The 14866-nt window shown below is 45.4% G+C and overlaps 1 pseudogene; it reads right to left on the bottom strand.

Moving 5' to 3' along the window:
- Nucleotides 1-953: 953 nt before the first annotated feature.
- On the bottom strand, nt 954-9384 carry LOC139385539 (signal recognition particle receptor subunit alpha-like; annotated as a pseudogene).
- Nucleotides 9385-14866: the final 5482 nt, after the last annotated feature.

Genomic DNA, 14866 nt, shown 5'->3' with positions numbered 1-14866 from the left:
GTCTGAATACTTCCCGAATGCACTGTACACCAGTTGCCACTCGACTCTTCCTGTTGCAATACTTTTCCATGTTGCCAAGAGATGACATTTTGCCTTTGTTATCCAGATCACACTATCAGCATTTATGTTCCAAGGTTGGAATTGGAAAACGTATAAACATAAGCTATAGGTTACATAACAAAACCATAAGTTGTTACAGGCTATCATAGCAGCTTTATTTAGAAATGTTTACATTCTCAAATTGACATTATATGGGACTGAAAATGTAAGACTTGTCATTTTGACCCTTTTATTTTCAAAATGACAAAGGGGTAGAAAGCTGTTGTCCAGAGACCTTTGACGTCTCTGGACTTTTAACCCCAAATGTAATAACCCATGTCTCTTCACCTCCACCAAATTGAACTCTACAATTCGGAGGAAGAAGGGGTCCATCATGGAGAGCGAGAGAAACAAGAGTTAATTGGTGTTGTGCAGGCTTATTAATGTTTTCAGCAGACAGACCGTCACCCCTGCAGTGGTGATGCTTCAGGGAGACGGGATAGGCACTAAGCTTTACTCAGGGACAGGGTGGCTGCTGAAACGTGTCACCTCCAGCAAGCATTCATACCTGCCATTTTCTCATTGAAGTGGAAAAAGACAATGCCAGGAAGTGAATGACATTTTCTATTTGATCAGATGGAAATGTATCTTGTTGAACTTAAAGCTAAACAAAATTGAGGTACTTTAAACTGTTGGTCCAAATTCAAGCGGATGCAAGAGATCTTAGTGCAATGTTGCTTAAAAAGTCAACAACCGCCCCGTTCCCAGACGGAGCTGGGAGGAAGCCTGTGAGTTTTGCGTTTGGTGCCATGTGGAGGATCATAGTTAGGATGTGAACTGCAGGACCAGAAATCTCAAAGCGCAGTGTTTGTGGTTGGCTTTGTCACGATGGTGGTGAACATGGCAGCAGCCACTCAGGCCTTCATAAGGGCGCCCACCACAGCACGGGCATTGAGGCTCCGCAGGTCATTGTAGGTCTGCCCCGTGCCGACAAACACAATGGGCTGCCCTGTGATGTAGGTCATTGAGAGAGCAGCGCCAACCTGAAGGGAGGAGTGACGTCAGCTTTGCAACCACAAACCACGCAGACTTCTGTTCTTACCGATTAGGATGTCATAAACAGCATTTAAAAGCTTTGACTTCCATCAAACAATTGTCTCAAAACGTTGACATTCTGTTAACCCATAAGAGTAAGCTGGGGGGGGGGGTTCTAAGCTATATGGAATTGTTTTAAGATGGTCAGACCAAGGATGAGTTTGAATTTTAAGACCCTTTGAAGTATAGCAATATATACAGTACCAGTCAAAAGTTGACACCTACTCATTCTAGGGTTTATTTTTACCATTTTCTATATTGTATTCACCTTTTGTCTTGGCATTCTCTCAACCAGCTTCATGAGGTAGTCACCTGGAATACATTTCAATTAACAGGTGTGCCTTAAGGTAATTTGTCAAATTTCTTTCCTTAATGTGTTTGAGACAGTCAATTGTGTTGTGATTGTAGGGGTGGTATACAGAATATAGCCCTATTTGGTAAAAGACCAAGTCCATATTACAGCAAGAACAATGACAGTCCATCAGAAAAATTACAAAAAACATTAAGCGCTATGATGAAACTGGTTCTCATGAGGACCGCCACAGGAAAGGAAGAACCAGAGTTACCTCTGCAGCAGGACAAGTTCATTACAGTTAACTACACTTCAGATTGCAGTCCAAATAAATACTTCAAATAGTTCAAGTTACAGACACATCAACTGCTCAGAGATTCTTCATGGTCAAATTGCTGCAAAGAAACCACTACTAAAAGGACACCAATAACAAAGAAGAGACTTGCTGGGCCAAGAAACATGAGCAATGGACATTAGACAGGTGGAAATCTGTCCTTTGGTCTGACGAGTCCAAATGTTTGGTTCCAACCTCTATCTTTGTGAGACGCAGAGTATGTGAATGGATGATCTCCGCATGTGTGGTTCAAACTGTGAAACACGGAGGTGGTGGTTTGCTGGTTACACTGTCGGATTTATTTAGAATTCAAGGCGCATGGCTACCACAGCACTCACAGTTACACCATCCTATCATTTGTTTTTCAACAGGACAATGATCCAAAACACACCCCCAGGCTGGGTAAGGGCTATTTGACCAAGAAGGAGAGTGATGAGGACCTGGCCTCCACAAACACCTGACCTCAACTCAATTGAGATGGTTTGGGATGAGTTGGACCGCAGAGACAATGAAAAGCAGCAAACAAGTTCTCAGCATATGTGGGAACTCCTTCAAGACAGTTGGAAAAGCATTCCAGGTGACTACATCATGAAGCTGGTTGAGTGTGGAAAGCACTCATTAAGTCAATGGGTGGCTACTTTGAAGAAGCTCACAATATATTTTGATTAGTTTAACACTTTTTTGGTTACTACATGATTCCATGTGTTATTTTATATAGTGTTGTCTTTACTATTATTCTATAATGTAGTAAAAAAAGTAAAACCCTTAAATGAGTAGGTGTGTCCAAACTGCCTGGTACTGTATATATTTGATTATTTTTGTCCTTACTGCTATTAGCCCATACAAATTGATTAAATAACAGACTCACTAGATGGAACAGATGGTCCCAACTAAATATAAAAGTGAAGTTTGTTCTGAAGTGTCTGTCCTATATAAGAAAGATCAGGAAACTTGTTTTATTTTTACATGTATTTAATGGCATACAAACCTTGTCATCAATGGTGTCAAACTTGGTGAGAACGATCCCATCAATGAGACGTGGCTTATCAGACATGGAGTGATCAGCCAGCGCCTGGTTAAATTTCACCTGAAAGTAAAGTATCGCACTCGTTATACAGTGTGGAGTGCAACATGAGACAGCTATGCAAATCAACAAACAGTTACAGTAAGCAGCAGGTAGCCTAGCGGTTAAGCAGAGTGGGTGAGTAACGGAAAGGTCGCTGGTTCGAATCCCCGAGCCACTAGGTGATAAATGTGTTGATGTGCCCTTGAGCAAGGCACCTGAACCCTAATTGCTCTTGTAAAGCTCTATAAGAGTGTCTGCCAAATGACTTAAATGTAAAATGTGCCCTCTGCATGACAATATTGAAAAATATAATCCAGTAGCATAAGTGTTTTTTTCAGATCACCTAAATCCAAACACTGTAAAAAAAAAATTTTTTTAAGTATTTGGGATGGAGAAACTCTTTCGGTGTAAACTTAAAACGACAAAAAAAACTAAGTATGTAGAAAAGACTTTCCCCATACATGTTTTTATAATCTAATCTTCGACAAGTATCAATAACCAAAATAAAAGCTAGACAGTCAGGGTGAATTGAAAATGTAGCAGAATTTAGCACTATTCATCTGGCTATTGTATTAGCAAAACACAGCATTAGCTATGGCAAATTACATAGCATTGTAGGAAACTAGCTTTAGAAGTGAAAAGTTCTCAGCTCCATGGCAGAATGTAGAATTACAATAAATTAGTTTAACTGCAAAAAACAAAATGAAATCACTTCGCTCCAATATTCAACAATTTGGGGAAATTGGCTTAGAAATTCTCAAATGTTTTTACACCACCAAGACGGGGTCCTTTTTTTGATCCAGAAAAAAATCTAAAGATATAGCATAATCCAAAATAAACTCTATAGAGTATTCGAAAAGGATGCACATTTATTTTGTAGTCCGTTTATTATCTTCTAGGGATCTGAGTGTCACAGGCTGATGAAACAGTAGGGTGTTATATGTTCTAAAAGGACTCTTACTAGCTGGTCGACAGCCTCGTTGCCCACTAGAGCCTCCCCCACAAACAGCACCAGGTCAGGCATGTTGACAGCTATCAGCTTGGCCAGGGCCGTCATCAGCGGGGTGTTGTCCTGCATCCGTCCAGCAGTGTCCACCAGCACCACATCAAAGTCCTGGTTACGGGCTGGACAGAGACGGGGAGACAAAGGAGGATTACTTCACTTGGTTGAATGGATGTCTGGCTTGGTCCGTATACTCAGTTTATATGTGATACATTAAGAAGCATTTGTGAACCCCACCTGCATATCACCATACATTTAATTGAGATCAGACATCAGAGCTATTGCATACTATGGGGCTAAAATGATCTAATATATGAATGGCAAGCTGGGGCATGGTATGGTTACCATAGGCGATAGCCTCCATGGCGATGCCAGCGGTAGCCTTTCTCATAAAGCTGCACTACGGGGCGTCCCCTGTCGTCCTGAGGGGGGTGCAGGGAGTTAAGGCGGCGCTGGTGGGTACGCAGCTGCTCCACGGCCCCTGCACGGAATGTGTCACAGGCTGCTATCAGCACGGTGAAACCGTTCTCGATTAGCCAGAAAGAGATCTGCACACAGAGGATTGAGGGTTTCAGCAAATAAAACAATATTTTCCCTGCTGGTTTTTCTGTGGTCTAAATGGGGGCTTACTAGGTTATCTAGGTCATAGTACAGCCAGGAAAGTCCCAACCAGGACCTGGTTTGGTTAAATGAATGCAACCCAGCAATACCAATGTTTTCAATATGATGGATTAACAGGGAAAAAAAGACATTGACACACTGGTGGATCTAACCTTGGCCAGGTTGGTGGACTTGCCAACCCCGTTGACCCCACAGAAGGTGATGACGAAGGGCCTGCGCTGGCTCCGAGCTTCCAAGACGTCTCTCAGGATGTCCACACGCCGCTTTGGTTGCAGGATCTGGACCAGGGAGTCCTGCAGGGACCCCTTTACTGTTGATGCCACAGCTAGAGAGAGGGGAGGGCTTTATCAGCGCAAGAGGTATACTCTGAACTGTTGTGCAGTGTCTTCGCATCTCTTTGGGGGAGAGAAGTCCATCTAGTTCACTTCAATCTCTCCACAGGTAAACTCATTCTAATGTGGACTTATTCTGACTGGCTGGGTGGGTGGAAGACAGTTGTACTCACTAGTGAAGGTACCCATGACTTTGCCCTCCAGTTTCTTGGCTACAGAGTCACAGAGTTGGGAGGCAATTTCAGCTGCTACATTCTTAGCTGCAAAAACAATTGATGACAGAAAATTCAATGAATACAAGTCGACTGTGAAGCTTTTCCCTCAGGTGAACTAGGACATGAACAAATCAAGGTTGGCTAGTTATGTACACTCCCTTATGTATTTATTTGGACAGTGAAGATAAAACATTTGTCTCCATACTCCAGCATTTTGGATTTGAGATTAAACGTTTCATATGAGGCGACAGTACAGAATGTCACCTTTGATTTTCATACATGTTTAAGCATATAGAATTGAAAGCACTTTATGCATCTACTCCCCGATTTGAAGTACATGTGGATGCTACCATGATTACAGATAATCATGAATGAATCATTAATAATGATGAGTGAGAAGGTTAGAGGCACAAAGATCATACCCCCAAGGCATGCGGACCTCTCACCATTGCCAATAACAAGGGAGGTTAGGAGGGTATGATATTTATCCCTCTAACTTTCTCACAATTCAGGATTATCCGTAATCATGGTAGCATCCACATTAATGTGGATGGTGGGTACGCAGCTGCTCCACGGCCCCCGCACGGAATGTGTCACAGGCTGCAATGTTCAAGAACATTATTATTTTCACCATAAGTGAACATTATTTACCATTCTTTTCTATTGTCCACAACATAATCTGTAACACAACAAACTTTAAATGCAGCTAACAAGTTTGTAACTAGATGTCATTGCATGCTAGGAATATGGGACCAATACTAAACTTGACTACCCCACAAGTGAATTATTTCAAATACGTACGACAGCTTCAAATGGAGGGACTAGATACATAGTGCTTTCATTTCTAAACGTTAAAACATACGTACGAAAATACCCGGAAACATTTTTACAAATTAAAATGACATTCTGTACGGTCACCTGATATGAAACATTTGACCTGAAATCCAAAATAATGGAGTATAGAGCCAAATGTAACGTTTTAGCTTCACAGTCTAAATAAATACATAGGGGAGTGCATGTGTTAAACTGATACTGTAGTGGGGAACAGAGGAGTCCATACCGATGAGGTGGTCCCTCATCTTGTCCAGAACTGGCTCCATGTCCTCCTGGCTCAGACTCTTGGAACCCACCAGGCCCTTGAGCATCCCAAACATCCCCCCATAAGCACCCCTTTTGGGGCAAAAAAAAATCAAATGGATACTTAAGTCGTGCAACAGGGCACAACGTCCCATTCAAAGCTTCCATTCCTTAGCCATGCTTCTTATTATGTGACACATTTAATAATCTAAGGGTCTCACATTTGTTTGCTTGTGTCAGCAACTACCACCTTCTCCACCGCATCTTCCTCCTCTTCCTCGCTGGACTCGTAATCCACAGCGAGCAGGTCACCCTTCATCGAGCTCAGCTGCATCCCCTGGACAACAAGACAAGACTTTATTAAGATGTGCAATTCCTATAAACTAAGCACTTCTACACCACATGGGCCTTATTTATTAAGGTACCAACAGAGCATCCCTGAAGGATAATAGCTCTAGTCTGGTTAAACCAGTGACCACTGCACTCACAATTATTTCACTTTTCAAATAATGTGAGCACAGATATTCACTCTGGTACAACCAGGCAATATTAGCTCTGCTGCTCTCAAACCCAACAGGCACATACCGGGTCAGCTTGAGCATCCAGGACATGGACCCCAGTAGCATGGTCTCCGTTGCCATTGCACTGGCTGTAGTCCAGTTCCTTGGTGCTGTTGCCACCCAAGGTCCACACCCGCTTCTCTTTCCCCTTGGTTTTTTATCCTTCACAGGTTTGGGGGACTTACTGGAAGGCAAGAGACAACGTGACTTTCCGTACTGAAACAACTGTCAGTAACATTCCGAATTAGAACTTTAACCACATTGTGTTCCATTCCTCCCCCCACTCACCTGGGCTTCTCTGCAGGTGCCCACATGCGCTTGCGTATAAACTCCTCTCTCTTCTTCTGAATGATCTCCTCCTGGGTCAAGCCCTGGTTACCATTCTCCACTGTCTTCTGGGCACTGGCTGGAGCCTTGGCTTGTTCCCCTTTCACAGGCTCAGCAGCAGGAGCTGGGAGGAAGATTTCAGAAACTAACCCCTGCCATACAAAACATTATCAATGTCCCCATGAAATTAAAACATGAAGAAAAAAAATGTGGGACTGGTTTCAAACCGAAATTGTGTAAGGAAGAACCATGACAAAGTGCTTGTATTCCAACAAAACCTCCATCACATCAAACCCTTACCCTCTTTTTTGGCATTCGTATTCTTCTTGCCACCCTGTTCCTTGCCCTTATCCCCTCCCTTCGTCTCGATCATGGACTTCACAGTTTTCTGGGATTTCAGGGAAGCATTGAAGCTCCTCATGGAGGTAGGACCTCGAGCTTTGCTGCTCTCCTCCGCCTCACTAGAGCACAACAGGACAGTAACAGAATCAAAGCACGAAGCATTTGACTTGAAGTATTGTGAAATTATATTTTATACAAGTAGCCTACAGGTCCTTGTAGACCTGTGGGATGACAACTCAACAGCTGGTTGTGTGTGAGATTCAGCATAGCAAATTAGTTTGAAAGTATAATATGAATCTCTTTATGCACCATTAGTTCAGCTCTGTATGCAGTATCAGCTCTAAGATGTTTAACTGCTTACCAAAGAAGCATTTTGAAGTCATCCTCAAATGCAAAACAGCTGCTCAACAGTTTACGGGCCCCCTTTTGCTCCAGCTCATTCTTATAGCGATCCCTGAAGTGGAGCTGTACGTCATCTGTACGTCAGGATTTTTTGAAAACCCACCTGTACAAAAAAAAAGAAAGACAAACATGGTCAGTTGAGTCCACACCATAGACGGCATGAGAAGCTAACACTGCTGTATGCTAGTATGGTATTTTCCTTCAGGAAATAGAACTACAGTGCATTATAATCACATTTCTATATGAAACTTACCACAAAAACCAGCTCAAACTCATTATCGAGTTTGTACTTAAGACTCAAGGCATCATGAGTATAGGAATTGTTGCCACTGCGTTCCTGAAACAAAAATCAGAGAAGCATTAACATTAGGCTACTCAATACCATAACACAGATCAGAGGTTTCCTCACCGAAATGTAAACATTTCTCATATGTTCTGCACCGAACAAAAATATAAATGCAACATGTAAAGTGTTGGTCCCATGTTTCATGAGCTTAAATAAAAGATCCAAGAAATGTTCCATACGCACAAAAAGCTTATTTCTCTCAAATGTTTGGCACAAATTTGTAAATGCTTGTAAGCATTTCACAGTAAGGTCTACACCGGTTGTATTCCGCGCATGTGACATAAAATTTGATCCATTGTCCATTGTTGTGTCATTCATTCTCCACCATCACCTCATCTTTCAGCATGATAATGCATAGCCCATGTCACAAGGATCTCTACACAATTCCTGGAAGCTGAAAATGTCCCAGTTCTTCCATGGCCTGCATACTCGCCAGACATGTCACCCAATGAGCATGTGTGGGATGCTCTGGATCAAAGTGTACTACAGCTTGTTCCAATTTTTGTCAAAATCCAGCAACTTTACACAGCCATTGAAGAGGAGTGGGACAACATTCCACAATCAACAGCCTGATCAACTCTATGTTAAAGAATGTTGCACTGCATGGTGCTCACACCAAATACTGACTTGTTTTCTGATCCAGACCACGCCCCAACCTTTTTTAAAAGTATCTGGTACCAAAAAAATTATTCCCAGTCATGTGAAATCCATAGATTAGGGCCTAATTAATTTATTTCAATTGACGGATTTCGTTATATGAACTGTAATGCAGTACCATCTTTGAAATTGTTGCATGTTGCGTTTATATTTTTGTTCAGTATAAATATTTGACATCTAACGTTAGCTAGCAACGTGGTAATAGCCTTGCATTTTTGGGATAATCCCACTATGCTGTGCTATTATCATGTGGCTGGCAAAATAATTTGTGCTCGTGTAACCCCCAGTTCCCAAATCCTCCATGTCATGTCTGTATTACGCAACCATATAGTTAGCTCACTCCTAGCATTAGGTAGCTAGCTAACAAGTGCGCTAACTTGACCAAAACATAAATCATATTTAGTTTAGACAAAGAATAATTTACATGTGTATCTACGAAAGCTACCTAGCTAAATTAGCTAGCCAGTTTGTTGACGAAGTGGCGACGCTCTGGCGCATACTGAAAAACAACCCTACATACACACCGCTAGGCGGCACGGAAACATGAAAGCTGTCCCTTGATTTGAAAGCATTTCTTACCTGAAGAATCATGCCAACAGCCTGGGAGGATGGGACACCACCACTCAACATACCCTTTCGTGCTTCTGAAGTCAAAGCTCTTAATAATAATATTTCCTTCTTCTTGTTTTATGGTGGACTACAACCCAAAAAGGGGGATTTCCGCCACCAACTGGATGGCGGCAATGCAAATAAATAATTAATAAATACCTTTTTTTAAATCCATACGTAATAGTGAAACGAACTTAATCCACCCTAATAAAAATAATACATTGCCAAAACAAACAAAACTCTCCCTTCCTTCTTTTAATGATCCTAGGCTCTAGGACCTGAGAGGTTGGTACAGCTTGTGCCAATATTCCATGTAACTCCTTTGCTGAGAAATCTTTCAGCCCCAGGAACCAATCCGCCACATCCACTATGATTTCTATCTTCCTGGACCTTCTCTCCACCTTGGCAGTGCCATTAATTACAATAGCTATAAAGGCCACAATGTCCACCTTCTTAAGCTTTAAAATGTCAGGATCCTGCTAGTGAAAGGCAACCCCTGCAGCCTGCAGTGTAGGCCTATTCAGCACCATGGACTCTTCTGGTGCACCATTCAAACTCTCAACCATTTTACAGCTGCTGCGTATGAAATGCTCTTTACAACCCTGCCTTTGGCCACCTCATTCTCTTTCACCCTTGTGGGGCATTCCAAAGACGTGGTTTCATGGTTCCCACCGCAATCCTATGAGATTTAGGTCAGAGGAAGTTATGTGGAGTAGATTACATTTGGGCACACAGGTTTGAATGATAGGTTGGATGATAGGGAGACATGAAACAGGTCTGTGTGATGAGTGTTTCGTGGAGGAACGGTGGAGCATGTGTTGATATTTTGTGAACTGTATGACATAGATAGGGAGAGATGTGTGAAAGGGTTAGAGAGGCTGGATGGGGTTGGGGTGGTGTAATGGGGGGAAGAAAGGGGGAGGAAGTGGTGTCTAGGGCTCTATTTCAGTTTCTTAGAGGAACATGACTAATGAAGAGAATGTAATGTACAGTAGGTTGGCTGTGACTGGACTCACACTCCAGTACAGTAGGTGGCGGTGTATGCACCCTAAAAGTTGGATGCGATCCAACCCAGTCCTAAAAAAGAATTCAAATTGATGTGGTGGCAGCTGCAGATAATTATTTGGGTATACGCATCGGATTCAGTCGATTCAGCCAATGCCATGATTACTGTATATATGTGATGACCTTTGTATGCTTGCAATGCGCATTGATGGAAAAGTACTGGGTAAATGGAGATGTACTGCTTTAGTTCTCAGGCTGAGAATTGTCTGCGCCTGCTGATGGTCATGCAGGCTCAAGGCCAAGATAGTAGAGAGAGAAACCACAGTCTAGACATGTTTTTCTCATTTTAGATAGAATGTTAAGGTATGATTGATGGTAGGTTGTCCACACCAACTATTATAAGGAGTATTGTCTCCTGTTTCGCCAAACAGATCTTTACTATAGACTACTGAGGTATTCTGTATGTGAATCTTTGTCTGCAATTGCATTTTATTACTAGAGAGTTTTATACCAAGGTTCCTGTGCCTGTGTCATCTATCTGGAAGACTGATTGTCAAAGGAAACTTACATCAACCCATGCAAAGGACTACCCAACACTTCCACAGCTTCTTGCATCTTCCTCATCATACATTTCACATTTCCACCTCTGTTCCATAGAGCCACATCATCAGCATACAAAAAAACATTGATTTTCTGTGATTGCCACAAAGTCATAAACCCCGCCTATTTCTAAAATGTATCTTCTTAAAATGGCAACTTTACCACTTTTCAACCTCATTTTCATTATCTATTGGACAGTGTCAAAATAATGTGAAAATGGCACATTTCTATGTTTTGTAGAAAAAATATAAAGTTAAAAAGTTCTACCCGAAAGTTAAAATTGTCACGACTTCCACCGAAGTTGTTCCCTCTCCTTGTTCGGGCGGCGTTCAGCGGTCTACGTCACCGGCTTTCTAGCCGCCACCGATCCATGTTCCATTTTTCCTTTTGTTTCGTCTGTTTACACACCTGGTTCCCATCTCATAATTATGTTCCTTATTTCACCCTCTGGTTTCCCTATCTGTTTTGTGCGTGATTGTCTTTCGTGTATTCCGGTGTGTTGTATTTTGAGTCCTGTTTTGTTCTTGTTTGGAACGGGATTACGTTTTGGATTGAGTAAATCAGTGATTGTTACTCTCATCTGTGTCCTGCGCCTGACTCCTTCGCTGTCTTTTAGATAGACTCTGACAGAATCACGCACCATAAACATGGAGTCAGCAGGTGCAGCCAGCCCTCCGCTTCAAATGGAGGAGCACATTCAGCAGCACGTGACCATGCTGCAAACCATGGACCGATGGGAGAGAGGGGGTTTACCCGTGCACCCTGTGTCGTCTCCTCAGGTTCCACTATTACCTACCGTGATGTCCACCCCTCCGTCATCAGGATCCGGTGAGATTCAGCTCTCGCTTCCGAGGGCGTATGATGAGACAGCTGTCGGGTGTCAGGGGTTCCTACTTCAGCTGGAGCTCTACCTGGCATCTGTCCAGCCAGCCCCTTCGGGATGCGAGAGAGGGAGTGCCCTCATCTCCTGTCTGAACGTAAAGCCCTGGAATGGGCCAATGCCATTTGGGGCAGGGAAGGTCAGACGTTGGATGATTATGAGGAGTTCGCCCGCCGTTTCCGGGCGGTATTCGATCATCACCTGGGGGGAGAGCGGCGGGGGAACGCCTATTTCATCTACGTCAGGGGATGAGTAGCGCTCAAGATTTTGCGCTGGACTTTGGCGGCCGGCGCGGGATGGAATGAGCGGGCCCTGATCGATCACTACAGGTGTAGCTTACGAGAGGACGTTCGTCGGGAGCTAGCCTGCAGGAACACCACCCTTACACTGGACCAGCTGGTGGACCTATCGATCCGGTTGGATAACCTGTTGGCCTCCCGCGGACTTCCTGATCGGGGTCCGTCAGTTCCATCCCCCATCGCTCCTGATCCATCCCCAGGAGGTAGAGGTATCAGGCGGAGTGTTGGTGAGTAGGCACGCAGTAAAATACAGTTGCCCGCTACCGCTCATAGCCAGTATGACCGAGTCATTACACAGGGCACGCTTCTTCACAAAATTGGACCTCAGGAGCGCTTACAACCTGGTGCGTATCCGGGCGGGAGATGAGTGGAAGACAGCATTTAGCACCACTTCTGGGCATTATGAGTATCTCGTCATACCGTACCGGTTAATGAATGCTCCATCAGTATTCCAATCCTTTCTAGATGAGATTTTCAGGGACCTCCACGGGCAGGGTGTAGTGGTGTATATAGATGACATTCTAATATACTCCACTACACACGCCGAGCATGTGTCCCTGGTACACAGGGTGCTTGGTCGACTGTTGGAACATGACCTGTAAGTCAAGGCTGAGAAATGTCTGTTCTTCCAACAGTCCGTCTCCTTCCTAGGGTACCGCTTTTCCTCGTCATGAGATGAGATGAGAGATGGAGAATGACCGCATTTCAGCCCTACGTAATTGGCCGACTCCAACCATGGTGAAGGAGGTGCAGCGGTCTTAGGGTTTTCCAACTACTACCGGAGATTCATCCAGGGTTTTGGTCAGGTAGCGGCTCCCATTAACTCACTGCTGAAGGGGGGACCAGTGCGACTGCAGTGGTCAGCTGGGGCGGACAGGGCTTTGGTCACCTGAAGGCTCTGTTTACCTCAGCTCCCGTGCTGGCTCATCCTGATCCCTCCTTAGCGTTCATAATTGAAGTGGACGAGTCCGAGGCAGGGATAGGGGCTGTGCTGTCTCAGCGCTCGGGTACGCCACTAAAGCTCCGTCCCTGTGAATTATTTTCGAAGAAGCTCAGCCCGACAGAGCGAAACTATGATGTGGGGGACCGGGAGGCTGTTGTCAAGGCTCTGAAAGAGTGGAGACATTGGCTTGAGGGGGCCAGACACCCTTTTCTCATTTGGACTGACCACTGAAATCTGGAGTACATTTGAGCAGCGAGGAGACTGAACCAGCCAGGCAAGGTGGGCCATGTTTTTCACCCGCTTTTCTTTCACCCTCTCCTACAGACCAGGTTCCCAGAACGTTAAGGCAGACGCACTGTCCCGGATGTATGACACAGGAGTGGTCCGCAGATCCCGCTCCCATTATTCCAGCTTCTTGCCTGGTGGCACCAGTGGTGTGGGAGGTGGATGCGGACATCGAACGGCATCACGTTCAGAGCCCACTCCTACCCAGTGTCCGGTTGGGCGTAAGTATGTTCCGTTCGATGTCCGCGATCGTTTGATCTGTTGGGCCCACACTTCACCCTCCTCTGGTCATCCTGGCATCGCTCGGACAGTGCGCTGTCTTGCTGGGAAGTACTGGTAGCCCACGTTAGCCAAGGACGTGAGGGTTTATGTGTCCTCCTGTTCGGTGTGCGCACAGTGCAAGGCACCTAGACACCTACCCAGAGGGACATTACAACCCCTTCCCGTTCCACAGCGAACATGGTGACACCTCTCGGTGGATTTCCTGACGGAGCTTCCACCCTCGCAGGGTAACACTACGATCCTAGTTGTTGTGGATCGGTTTTCTAAGTCCTGCCATCTCCTTCCTTTGCCCGGTCTCCCTACGGCTCTACAGACTGCGTGGGTGCCTGAGGATATCGTTTCTGATCGGGGTCCCCAATTCACGTCTAAAGTCTGGAGGGCGTTTATGGAGCGCCTGGGGGTCTCGGTCAGTCTTACCTCAGGTTTTCACCCTGAGAGCAACGGGCAGGTGGAAAGAGTCAACCAGGAGGTGGGTATGTTTCTGCAGTTCTATTGCCAGGACCGGCCGGGGGAGTGGGTGGTGTTTCTCCCCTGGGCAGAAATGGCTCAATTCTCCCTCCGCCACTCTTCCACTAACCTGTCACCTTTTCAGTGTGTGCTAGGTTACCAGCCGGTCCTGGCACCATGGCATCAGAGCCAGATCGAGGCTCCTGCGGTGGATGAATGGTTTCGGCACTCGGAGGAGACATGGGACGCTGCCCATGTGCGTCTGCAAAGGGCCATCAGGCGGCAGAAGATGAGTGCCGACCGCCACCGCAGTGAGGCCCCGGTGTATGCACCGGGGGATCGAGTCTGGCTCTCGACGCGAAACCTGCCCCTTCACCTGCCCTGCCGGAAGCTGGGTCCGCGGTTTTGTGGGGCCATTCAAAGTCCTGAGGAGAATGAACAAGGTTTGCTGTAGGTTACAGCTCCCACCTGATTACCATATTAACCCCTCGTTCCATGTGTCTCTCCTCAGGCCGGTGGTGGCTGGTCCGCTCCAGCAGTCTGAGGTGCGGGAGGTTCCTCCGCCCCCTCTGGATATCGAGGGGGCCCCGTCGTATACAGTGCGAGCCATCATGGACTCAAGGCGTCGGGCGAGAGGCCTTCAGTACCTCGTGGAGTGGGAGGGGTACAGCCCGGAGGAGAGATGCTGGGTACCGGTGGGGGACATCCTGGACCCATCGTTACTCCAGGAATTTCACCGACTCCATCCGGATCGCCCTGCGTCTCGTCCCCCGGGACATCCCCGAGGCTGGTGTCGGCGCGCTGCTGG

This window comes from Oncorhynchus clarkii, chromosome 27 (genome assembly GCF_045791955.1).
Source record: "Oncorhynchus clarkii lewisi isolate Uvic-CL-2024 chromosome 27, UVic_Ocla_1.0, whole genome shotgun sequence".
Taxonomy (NCBI): domain Eukaryota; kingdom Metazoa; phylum Chordata; class Actinopteri; order Salmoniformes; family Salmonidae; genus Oncorhynchus; species Oncorhynchus clarkii.
The sequence above is the reverse complement of the archived record's forward strand: the minus strand, read 5'-3'. Positions and strand labels throughout refer to the sequence as shown.